The sequence below is a fragment of the Chelonia mydas genome, chromosome 13, assembly GCF_015237465.2.
Source record: "Chelonia mydas isolate rCheMyd1 chromosome 13, rCheMyd1.pri.v2, whole genome shotgun sequence".
In the NCBI taxonomy this organism is placed as follows: Eukaryota; Metazoa; Chordata; order Testudines; family Cheloniidae; genus Chelonia; species Chelonia mydas.
This window is the reverse complement of record NC_051253.2, coordinates 33,356,265-33,367,972: the sequence shown is the minus strand read 5'-3', so window position 1 is coordinate 33,367,972 and position 11,708 is coordinate 33,356,265. Positions and strand designations below refer to the sequence as shown.

General features: G+C 44.1%; 1 pseudogene; it reads right to left on the bottom strand.

Moving 5' to 3' along the window:
• Positions 1-449: 449 nt before the first annotated feature.
• Positions 450-1,394, bottom strand: LOC102943596 (annotated as a pseudogene).
• Positions 1,395-11,708: the final 10,314 nt, after the last annotated feature.

Sequence of the window (11,708 nt, the reverse complement as noted above, 5' to 3'; positions counted from 1 at the left end):
AAAGAATGAGATAAGTTCATGGAGGATAGGTCCATCAATTAGTCTCAGTGACCAGGGATGCAATTCCATGCTCCGGTTATCCCTAAACTTCTGACTGCCAGATTCTGGGTCTGGACAAAAGGGGATGGATCACTCAATAATTTCCCTGCTCTGTTCATTCCCTTTGAAGCACCTGGCATTGGCCACTGTTGGAAGACAGGACACAGGACTAGATGGACCACTGATCTGACCCAATATGGCTGTTCTTATGTTCAGAGCATATGAGAGTTATGATTCTGGTTAGGGCTGTAGCAAATATCAACTAGGAATGTCACCATCCCATAATTTACTGTGTCCTCACGTTCCCCAAGGAAGCTCCCATTGGCATGAACTCGGGACAACCTAGATGCCAACTCCCTTGCTAGTTAAGCCAGATTGAATTATTCCCATACCAGTCACTCCTTCTCATTTTACGGGAGCACCATATATTTACTGATGACTTTTCTCAGTGCTTCCTTGACCTCTTTGTTCCTCAGGCTGTAGATGAGGGGATTGGCCAGGGGAGTCAGGACCGTGTAGAAGACAGAGAACACTTTCTTGAGATCTCTGAGTATGTCAGTGTCTGGTAACATGTAGACAATGATTACAGTCCCATAGAAAATTGTCACCATCATGAGGTGAGAGGAACAGGTGGAAAAGGCCTTTTGCCTGCTGGTTGTGGAAAGGATTTTCAGGATAGTGGAGATGATGCAAACATAGGATGCCAAGGTTAATAGAAATGGGGGCAGGGTGTCTATGGAAGAGAATATCACGGTCGCTAGTTTAATCATGCTGGTGTCACTGCAGGAGAGTTTAATCACTGGGGTGAAATCACAAAGGAAATGGTCAATTTCATTGGGGCCACAGAAATATAACTGTGACATTAAACACATTATTATGGTTGTTGTCAGAAATCCATTCATCCATGATCCAGCTGCTAGCTGGAAGCAGATTCTGCCATTCATAGGGGCTGCATAGTGAAGTGGTTTATGTATTGCTAAATACCAATCATAAGACATTGCTGCTAGGAGACAACATTCTGTAGCTGCCAGGAAACCAAAGAAATAAAATTGCACAATACACCCACAGAATGAAATAGTGCTGTCCCCAGTCAGGAGACTGGCCAGCATCCTGGGCAGGATGGTTCAGGTGTACCAGATCTCCAAGGAGGACAAGTTCTCCAGGAAGAAGTACATGGGGGTGTAAAGGTGCTGATCAGACACAACTAGCACAACAATGAGGATGTTCCCAGCCACAGTCACAATGTAGACCACTAAAAACAGCAGGAAGAGACAATATTGCAGTTCAGGTTGATCCCCAAATCCCAGGAGGATGAATTCCATTATGTATGTTTGATTTTTCACTTCTTTCTTCATGAGCTTTCTTCATGCAGGGTGCCCCTTTTCCTATTCTCCATGAGATTTACCTAGTGATAGTTAAAAAAGTACTGAGCATTGAAACAATTTACTGTACAGTTAAACTCATTGGATTTCCAGCTGTTTGATTCAAGGAAAGTTCAAAGTGCAAACGGAGAGTATGGTTATATGCTCTCATTAAGATAAAAAAACTCCTTAAATCCCAGATTTTACACAGATTTTCAAATAGAGATTCCCCACTCGCCAGTCCCAAAGAGCAGCTAAGCCATTAATTTCTCATTCTTCAGCCCCCAACTTTGTTCATAGATTTAAAAGCCAAAACAGACCATTAGATTTGAAGGCCATCATGTCTGACCTCCTGTATAACACAGAACTTCCCTGCATTAATTCTTGTTTATACTACAGTAGAGCTTTCAGAAAAATAGCTAGAAGGAGCCATTGTGGCCTCTTGTATATCACAAGCTGTCAGGGTTCCCTCCCCACTCTGAACTCTAGGGTACAGATGTGGGGACCTGCATGAAAGACCCCTTATGCTTATTTTTACCAGCTTAGGTTAAAAACTCCCCGAGGCACAAATTCTCCCTTGTACTTTGGATTACGTAAACGCTGCCACCACCAAGTGATTCAAACAAACATTTAGGGAGGGCCACTTGGATCCCTATCTCCCCTCTAATATGCCCCCAAGCCGTACACCCCCTTTCCTGGGGTGGCTTGAGAATAAACAAGATGAGCACAGACCAACCTTGGGACACTAAAAACCCAGTCAGATTCTTAAAAAAACAGAACTTTATTAGAAGCACAAAGAAAAGATTAAAGAACAACTCTGTAAGATTAGAATGGAAGATAATTTCACAGGCAGTCAGATTCAAACCATAGAGAATCCATCTAGGCAATACCTTAAGTTACAAAAAGACACAAAAACAGGAATACACATTCCCTCCAGCACAGTGAATTTCACAAGCCAAAACAAAAGAAAATCTAACACATTTTCTAGCTAGAGTACTTACTAACTCTATAGGAGTTGGATTGCTTGCTTTCTTGATCTGCTCCAGGCAGAAGCATCACACAGAAAGACAAAGCCTTCCCCGCACCCCCACCCCCAGATTTGAAAGTATCTTGTCCCCTGATTGGTCAATTGGGTCAGGTGTGAGCCAGGTTACTTGAGCTTCTTAACCCTTTACAGGTAAGAGGATTTTATAGTATTTTATCAGAGTTTCTTAACCCCTTCCCTTTATATTTATGACACAAGCCATATCACTTCTCCAGTTACCCCTGCACTGAGACCAATAACTTCTGGTTGTGCAAAGCATAGGTGACAAACTGGGAAGTAGCTGCATTATTTTGCATGGCTACTATGCATCACTCTCTGTGTTAATTTATGATGAATGACTTGCCATGGGGTGAGATCAAATAGGGTTGTTAGAGGAAACAGACATGAAAGGAAAATCAGCAACCTAGGTAAGACGTATCCAAGCAAACAGTCATACACAACAACCAGCAAAGATACACAGTTGTTTTACCAAGGCTAAGAAGGGAGAGATCAAAATATCTGGCCAGGTAAAGGATTCACCCGGAGACACAGAGAGAGGGTCTGCAGGGAGGCAAGCTATCCCTCAGACTCAGAAGTGAGATATGGAAGAACCTGAACTAGGAAGAGAGAAGTTAAGCTTAGGTAAGACAAGAGCTATTAGGACTCTTTGTTGTTTTAACCCATTTTCCTAAATGCTGTGTTCAGTTGGGCATATAAATCCCACATTATTTTGAAGAAGCTGTTTCTGTGCCCTGCAAACTCAGTCTGTTACAGGCTTTGGGAGGGAAATCTAGAGCAGAACAAATGTCCACTTAGACCTGCTGGGGTAACACTGCTGTCACCAAACGGGTGGTAATGTGGTGACTTGGGAAGTAGTTGGATTGCAGGATCCCAGCCAAGAAAAGGGGAAGCATAGGCCAGCCATTTGGAAGGGGTGTGCCTGAGGGACTGAAGAAGGGTCCAAGAAGGGGCAGCCGCCTCAGGACCATGAGAGCAAATCTTCCAAAAAGGCAGCTGGTCTTGATTTTGAAGACATCAAGAGAAGGAGACTCCATCACTTCCCTTGGCACTTGGTTCCAAAGTTTAATTTCCCTCATTCTTAAACAAATTGTGCCTTATTTCTAAAATGAATTTGTCTGACTTCAGCATCCAGCCATTGGTTCTTGTGGCTTCCTCACTAGATTAAAGCACCCATTAGTATCCAGGGTTTTCTGCCCACAAAGGCACTTATCCACTGTAATCAAATTACTTCAGAATCTTTGTTCTAAAAAGCTAAACAGGTTGAGCTCCTTAGCTCTCAGTGTAAAGCATTTTCTCCAGCCCTCACAGATTTTTGTGCCTCTTTTTTACACCTGCTCCTTTCTTTCAATATATATATTTTTTTTAAATGTAGACATCCACTACGACTGGATGCAGTTGGGTCTCACCAATACCTAATAGAGAGGTAAAATCACCTCCGTACACCTGCTCACCATTCCCCTGTTTATACATTATAGGATTGCATGAGCTCCTTAAAGAAAAGGAGTACTTATGGCACCTTAGAGACTAACCAATTTATCTGAGCATAAGCTTTCATGAGCTACAGCTCACTTCATCGGATGCATACTGTGGAAAGTATAGAAGATCTTTTTATATACACACAAAGCATGAAAAAATGGGTGTTTACCACTACAAAAGGTTTTCTCTCTCCCCCCCCCCCCCCCTCTCCTGCTGGTAATAGCTTATCTAAAGTGATCACTCTCCTTACAATGTGTATGATAATCAAGATGGGCCATTTCCAGCACAAATCCAGGGTTTAACAAGAACCTCTGGAGGGGGGGGGGGGGGTTAGGAAAAAACAAGGGGAAATAGGTTACCTTGCATAATGACTTAGCCACTCCCAGTCTCTATTCAAGCCTAAGTTAATTGTAACCAATTTGCAAATGAATTCCAATTCAACAGTCTCTCGCTGGAGTCTGGTTTTGAAGTTTTTTTGTTGTAATATCGCAACTTTCATGTCTGTAATCGCGTGACCAGAGAGATTGAAGTGTTCTCCGACTGGTTTATGAATGTTATAATTCTTGACATCTGATTTGTGTCCATTTATTCTTTTACGTAGAGACTGTCCAGTTTGACCAATGTACATGGCAGAGGGGCATTGCTGGCACATGATGGCATATATCACATTGGTGGATGTGCAGGTGAACGAGCCTCTGATAGTCTGGCTGATGTTATTAGGCCCTGTGATGGTGTCCCCTGAATAGATATGTGGGCACAGTTGGCAACGGGCTTTGTTGCCAGGATAGGTTCCTGGGTTAGTGGTTCTGTTGTGTGGTATGTGGTTGCTGGTGAGTATTTGCTTCAGGTTGGGGGGCTGTCTGTAGGCAAGGACTGGCCTGTCTCCCAAGATTTGTGAGAGTGTTGGGTCATCCTTCAGGATAGGTTGTAGATCCTTAATAATGCGTTGGAGGGGTTTTAGTTGGGGACTGAAGGTGACGGCTAGTGGCGTTCTGTTATTTTCTTTGTTAGGCCTGTCCTGTAGTAGGTGACTTCTGGGAACTTTTCTGGCTCTATCAATCTGTTTCTTCACTTCCGCAGGTGGGTATTGTAGTTGTAAGAATGCTTGATAGAGATCTTGTAGGTGTTTGTCTCTGTCTGAGGGGTTGGAGCAAATGCGGTTGTATCGCAGAGCTTGGCTGTAGACAATGGATCTTGTGGTGTGGTCAGGGTGAAAGCTGGAGGCATGTAGGTAGGAATAGCGGTCAGTAGGTTTCCAGTATAGGGTGGTGTTTATGTGACCATCGTTTATTAGCACTGTAGTGTCCAGGAAGTGGATCTCTTGTGTGGACTGGACAAGGCTGAGGTTGATGGTGGGATGGAAATTGTTGAAATCATGGTGGAATTCCTCAAGGGCTTCTTTTCCATGGGTCCAGATGATGAAGGTGTCATCAATATAGCGCAAGTAGAGTAGGGTCGTTAGGGGGCGAGAGCTGAGGAAGCGTTGTTCTAAGTCAGCCATAAAAATGTTGGCATACTGTGGGGCCATGCGGCTATTACTCTGAAACATGAGCTCCTTGTGTCACAGCATCACGCTGGGAACTCAGGTTGAGTTGCTTGTCCACTGTGACCCCGAAATGTGCTGTGATGGTGGTGAGGGTCACCCACGTGAGCTACCCCAGAGAGGGACGTGAATGTGATGGCATCATGCTAGCACCTGAGGCTAGGCAGTGGCACTGACCAACAGCACAGACGAGAAGATGACTCTGCCCCATGCACAAAGGGAATGCCCTGAGCAGACTCCACAGATGCTTTATCCCCCCAGTGACCCTCCAGAAAACCCTGGGACACATTCCAACCCCAGCTGCACACAGTAACTCAGCTCATATGTGTGCTGTTGGCAAGGAACTGCAGGCCGATTCTGTGTTGCAGTTCTCACAGGCACTCTCTGGAGGGTCCCAGTTCAGCAATATTCAGAGCAGTGATGAGACATATTGTGGGGAGAATGGGGAATGATACAGAACAGTAAATGCACAAACCAACTCTGTACCCAAGAGACGGTTCAGGCTTCTTGGCTTCCTAATATAGCCGTTTTCCCCCCCCTAAGATCCTCAGGATTTGACCCAGAAATGATCAGATTTACCTTTTAATCCTCAGCATGAAGTGACAACCTCTCCATTGATGGTGACTAGGTGCGGAGATCAGACTCTGGATCCCACCATCAACTCTGCTCTCCTTTGTGTCTCACTCACTCTCATTCTCTCTGAAAAGACACCTACATTGTGCTACTGGCCTGGGCTTCTCTTTCTTTCCAGCTTGATACACATGCTTGTGTCTGTAACACAGAACCCTAATGCCTCCTGATCTGGAATCTTAAACAGTTTAAAAGGGAGAGCCGCTTCACGCAGACTCGTGCTGCTACTGATATTTCCCATGTGGCTGCTGCTAATGGTCAGTTTAAAATTATCCTCCCGGGGAGTTAAATCCCAAGTTGCTTGTTAAACCAGTGCACACGCCAAGGCCTTTACAATGCCCACTGCAGCCTCCAGGGACATCTCCCTTTTTGCCATGCCCTGCATGTGGTGTATGTGTCAAGAGCCTAAGGCCCAGATACACACAGGGACTTAGATGCCCAAACCCCAGTTTTAGGTCCTAAATTCCAGACTTAGGTGCCACTGTGATCCACATGACCCCAGCTTGGCAGCCATCCAACCCTGCCGGTTCCCAAACTCTCTCTGCCCCTAATTTTCCACTCTAAATGTTCCCTAGACACCTACATATTTGCCTCTGGGCACATGCACTGATCCCTCACTCCAGGCCTTCGGACACCCATCACCCTGCGTGATCCCCAAACCATGCCTTCAGCATATGTTAGAAGATAGAAAGTTGTATAGGAAGGCCCCTCCTGACTGAGTTTTAATGTACAAACAAGCCCTTTTCCATTCATTTATTTCTTCTAGCTGTTTAAATGATGAATGAGTTGTGGACTAAAAAATGTCTAATCCTGAAATATTTTATCCATGTTTAATGAGCTAATGCTAGAGCTAGCTGGGATAAAATGTTTTGGTCTGTGGAAAATGGGAAATGTTTTAGTTCTCAAATTTCCTGACGAAAAGCCAAAACCATTTCAAAGAAATCAAGTGCATTTCAGGAACATATTCATTCATTCATTCATTCATTCATTCATTCAAACCCCCAATTTTCCATCAAAACACTGTGCTGATGGGAATCTCTCGACCAGCTCTGTTCATTAACCCTTTCTGTGTCATTATAACTGAAGCCGCTCAGCAGATTTCTTTGACATTCTGCAACAGAGCACGGGTGTTTCAGACAGCTACCAATGCAACCTAGCTCTCTGCAAGTGAGGGAAAACCAAGTACCTATGGGAACTGGAACCATTCAACATGTAAGCTCCATTTGAGCCAAGTCATATATTTACATTGATCTTGCCCAGCACGTTCAACGTCTAGTTTGCTTACCCAGCCTCGGAGGTCACCACCAATTCTCTGCCTGGGGACCATGTTGTATCTGAAGCAGCCAACGCCACACCTCAACGCAGGTCCGCTCCCTGAAAACATCACTATCCACACCCTTACACAGAGTACAGTGACAGACGTCTACCCCAAATGCAATAGCCTCCTGCAGACAGTACTCTAGATACCTGGTACACTATTCACACTATGTAGGACTGTACTCCTACAGCATGTCTACATTGAAATTAGACACCCATGGCTGGCCTATGCCAGTTGACTCGGGCTCACAGGGCTAGGGCTGCGGGGCTGTTTCATTGTAGTGTAGACATTCCAGCCTGAGTTCTGGGACTCTTCCACCTCACTGGGTCCTAGAGCCCGGACTCCAGCCCGAGATTAGATATCTATATTACAATGAAACAGCTCCACAACCTGAGCCTTGGGAGGCTGAGTCAGCTGGCATGGTCCAGCCACAGGTGTCTAATTGCAGTGTAGACATACCCTTAGAGATGTCCCTTTGAAATCAGTGGAAGCTTGGGTGAAGTTAGGCAAAACTCAACATCGGCTGAGATTTATCTTCCAACCATTAAGTATTATGGTGGTGAGGGACATGTAAGCAACTAGGATAGATAGATAGATTAGATGGGGATAGTGTGATCCCACACACCCCTGTATTCACACCCTACATACTACTAACATTATTTTGGTACAAAATATGTCTTGTAAGGTGTCTTTTGGAAACTAAAACCATACTGGGCAATAATATCATTGTAAAATATGTAGCATTATATTTTATTTAAAGTGAATTTAGTGATGCTGTATTACACCACCATGGGTTGGGCTCCAGCTGATACTGTTTCAAGCTCAACAGAGTGAAATTGCCTCTGGTGTTTGTCTCAAATTTGGAGGCTCTAGGAACACATGCAATCCAATGATAATTACCACAGACACAATCACAAGGTCTTATCTGCGCTACAAGTTTATTAAAGCAATGAGTAAAGTTACAATATAGAAATCCCATAAAAACCTGTGCAATAATTATAACTGTAGTCATACATCCTCAAAGATATCCAGGGGTCCAATGGCCCTCTCAATAGACAATCACTGGTAAAGGGATGGTTCCTGCTGGGGTTTCCTGTTGGGTCATCCCTGGGGTCTTCCCACTTTTACCCAAGTAGAGAACCCTCATTTATATTGTAATTCTGACCACACCTAACACTTAATGCATATGCATGCCGGTGTCAACCCTCTTTTCCTTATCCCATTTTTCAGAGGTTTTTTGTAGTTCCTCTTATTCTCATTGGCATCTATGAACGGCATGTACCCTGCGATCAAGACAGACATTCAAAGATGTTACAATCAGATGTCATGTGGCCTTGGACAATACATTGCAGTCTACTGCAATCACCTGTTGGCCCATCTTTACAGTAATCTTGTGACATTTGGGGAATAGGGTAATTCCTAGGTCACCCACTCATGTTAAGCATTCTTAAGCCTATGGCATAATATGACTAAGCTAAATTCTTACAGGGCTAAGCCTGTAGGCCTTGAGTCTCAGCTCTGCTTTACTAAAACCTAAAACACACTCATCACTCTGAAATATTTATCAATCCTACACTTCTATAATCCTATAAAACTATTTAGCATACATTGATTTTATATATAGCATATGAGTTGACCATAACATCACATAATACAATGATAAATGGATGATAAAATGAATGAACTGGCTACAAATATATCTAAGAATATTGCATGTGAAATGATGGATACTCACTAATATTATGAATTGAAGTCTGAGACTAAAAGGTGTTTAAATCAGGCATGATAGGTGGAGTTGGAGGTTTTCTCCAGACAAGGGCAAGAGTCTCTTGCCTCTGCTATGCAGCAGAACAGACTATATCTCACTGGTCCCTTCCGGTCTTAAAACAGCTAAGAATCTATGACTCTCCGTGAAATTGTGCTTAATAACTATTTAAAACAGTCATTTAGTGTTATTTGTCCTGCTCGTCAATCTAAATTGCAACTCCCTCTTTTCCCAAATGAACAGATTTAGGAAGAGTTTAGTACAGGATAATTTATTGATAGGTTGATTGGTGGCCAAGATTTTCAAACTTGGAACCCTAAAGCTAGGAATAATAATTGGGCTGGGATATTCAAAGGCGCCAGTGGGAATTAGGTACTGTCATAAATATAGAGGGAAGGGTAACCACCTTTCTGTGTACAGTGCTATAAAATCCCTCCTGGCCAGAGGCAAAACCCTTTCACCTGTAAAGGGTTAAGAAGCTAAGATAACCTCGCTGGCACCTGACCAAAATGACGAATGAGGAGACAAGTTACTTTCAAAGCTGGAGGTGGGGTGGGGGGACAACGGGTCTGTCTGTCTGTGTGATGCTTTTGCCAGGACCAGGTCAGGAATGCTCTTCAGAACTTCTGTTAAGTTAGTAAGTAATCTAGCTAGAAATGCATTAGATTTCCTTTTGTTTAAATGGCTGGTAAATAAGCTGTGCTGGCTGGAATGTATATTCCTGTTTTTGTGTCTTTTTGTAACTTAAGGTTTTGCCTAGAGGGATTCTCTATGTTTTGAATTGGATTACCCTGTAAGGTATTTACCATCCTGATTTTACAGAGGTGATTATTTTACTTTTTCTTTAATTAAAATTCTTCTTTTAAGATCCTGATCATGTTTTCATTGTTCTTAAGATCCAAGGGTTTGGGTCTGTGTTCACCTATGCAGATTGGTGAGGATTTTTATCAAGCCTTTCCCAGGAAAGAGGGTGTAGGGCCTGGGGGGATATTTTGTGGGGAAGACGTCTCCAAGTGGGCTCTTTCCCTGTTCTTTGTTTAACATGCTTGGTGGTGGCAGCATAGGGTTCAAGGCCAAGGCAAAGTTTGTACCTTGAGGACGTTTTTAACCTAAGCTGGTAAGAATAAGCTTAGGGGTTCTTTCATGTAGGTCCCCACATCTGTACCCTAGAGTTCAGAGTGGGGAAGGAACCTTGACAGGTACTTAAATCCTATCAGGTTTCAATGGGATTTGGACACCTAGGGCCAGATTTTTTATGGCATTTAGGTGACACAAGAAGCAAGGAAGGGCCTAGTGGGATTTTTAGAAGCAGCGAGGCACCCAACTCCCATAGATTTCAAGGAGAGTTAGGCCCCTACATGTTTTTGAATATCTAACTAGGGGCCAGATTTTTGATGGTATTTAGGCACTCAGTGGGGTTTTCTAAAGTCACCTAAATACCTTTAAAAATCTGACCCTAGGTGCCTTTCTGAGTTTTCAGACTCCTACACACCTTTAAAAATCTGGCCCCAGGGTTATAATCTGCTTAAGCATTTTTTTGGAATACCACTTTGTACCTAAATACCTTTGAAAAGCTGACCCTTAGACACTTTTTTAAATTTAGACTTATTCATGTTCATGCAGGAGGTCACTGGCAGAGCTCACACTGGGAGCTTTTGGGACCCCAAACCTCTTTTTTTGGCCCATGATGCCTCCAATGACTGCACTAGACTGCTGCTTTTTCAAGCCAACTGAAGGATTTGGAGGTCCAATTCCCATTGAAATGAATAGAAACTGGGCATTCAAATCCCTTAGGCAGTTTGAAAATCTTAGCCCTCGTGTTTCCGTTTAGTGTTGATATCTTTAGGTTGCTGGGCAGCCTGAATCCCAGTGGGGTCTCTGTGAAAAGCGGCTGCCCAATAACCTTGCAAATTAAGCCACTTTGAGTAATATGGATTTTTGCTGTCTGCCTTTAGGCACTTGAATTTGAAAACTTTTGCCTAAGTGATTTGCCTGAGGTCCCAAAGGAAGTCCCTGGGGGTGAGGTGTAAACAGTGTGAATGTGGCATCAGTCCGATTACATCTAAGGGGTCACTTTAGATCAGCCGTTCTCAATGTGTGGCCCAAGGGCCACATGCGGCCCAATTAGCTCACAGCTGTGGCACAGCTGTGTGCTAAAGGTCGCCAGGCCACATGGCAGGGTCCGGATTCCAGGGGGGAGGGATAGCTCAGTGCTTTGAGCATTGGCCTGCTAAACTCAGGGTTGTGAGTTCAATCCTTGAGGGGTCCATTTAGGGATCTGGGGCAAAAAATGGGGATTGGCCCTGCTTTGAGCAGGGGGTTGGACTAGATGACCTCCTGAGGTCCCTTCCAACCCTGATATTCTATGATCTATGATCCTGGCTGCCTGGCGCGGCAGGTTCTGGACTGCCTGGTGTGGTTGGGTGCGGGCTGCCCGGCTTGCTAGCCAGCCTTGCAGGATCCAGGGCTGTTGGCTGGCCCTGAGGTGGTGGGATGCGGGGATGCTTCCTGGCTGCCCTGCTGCCCAGCTG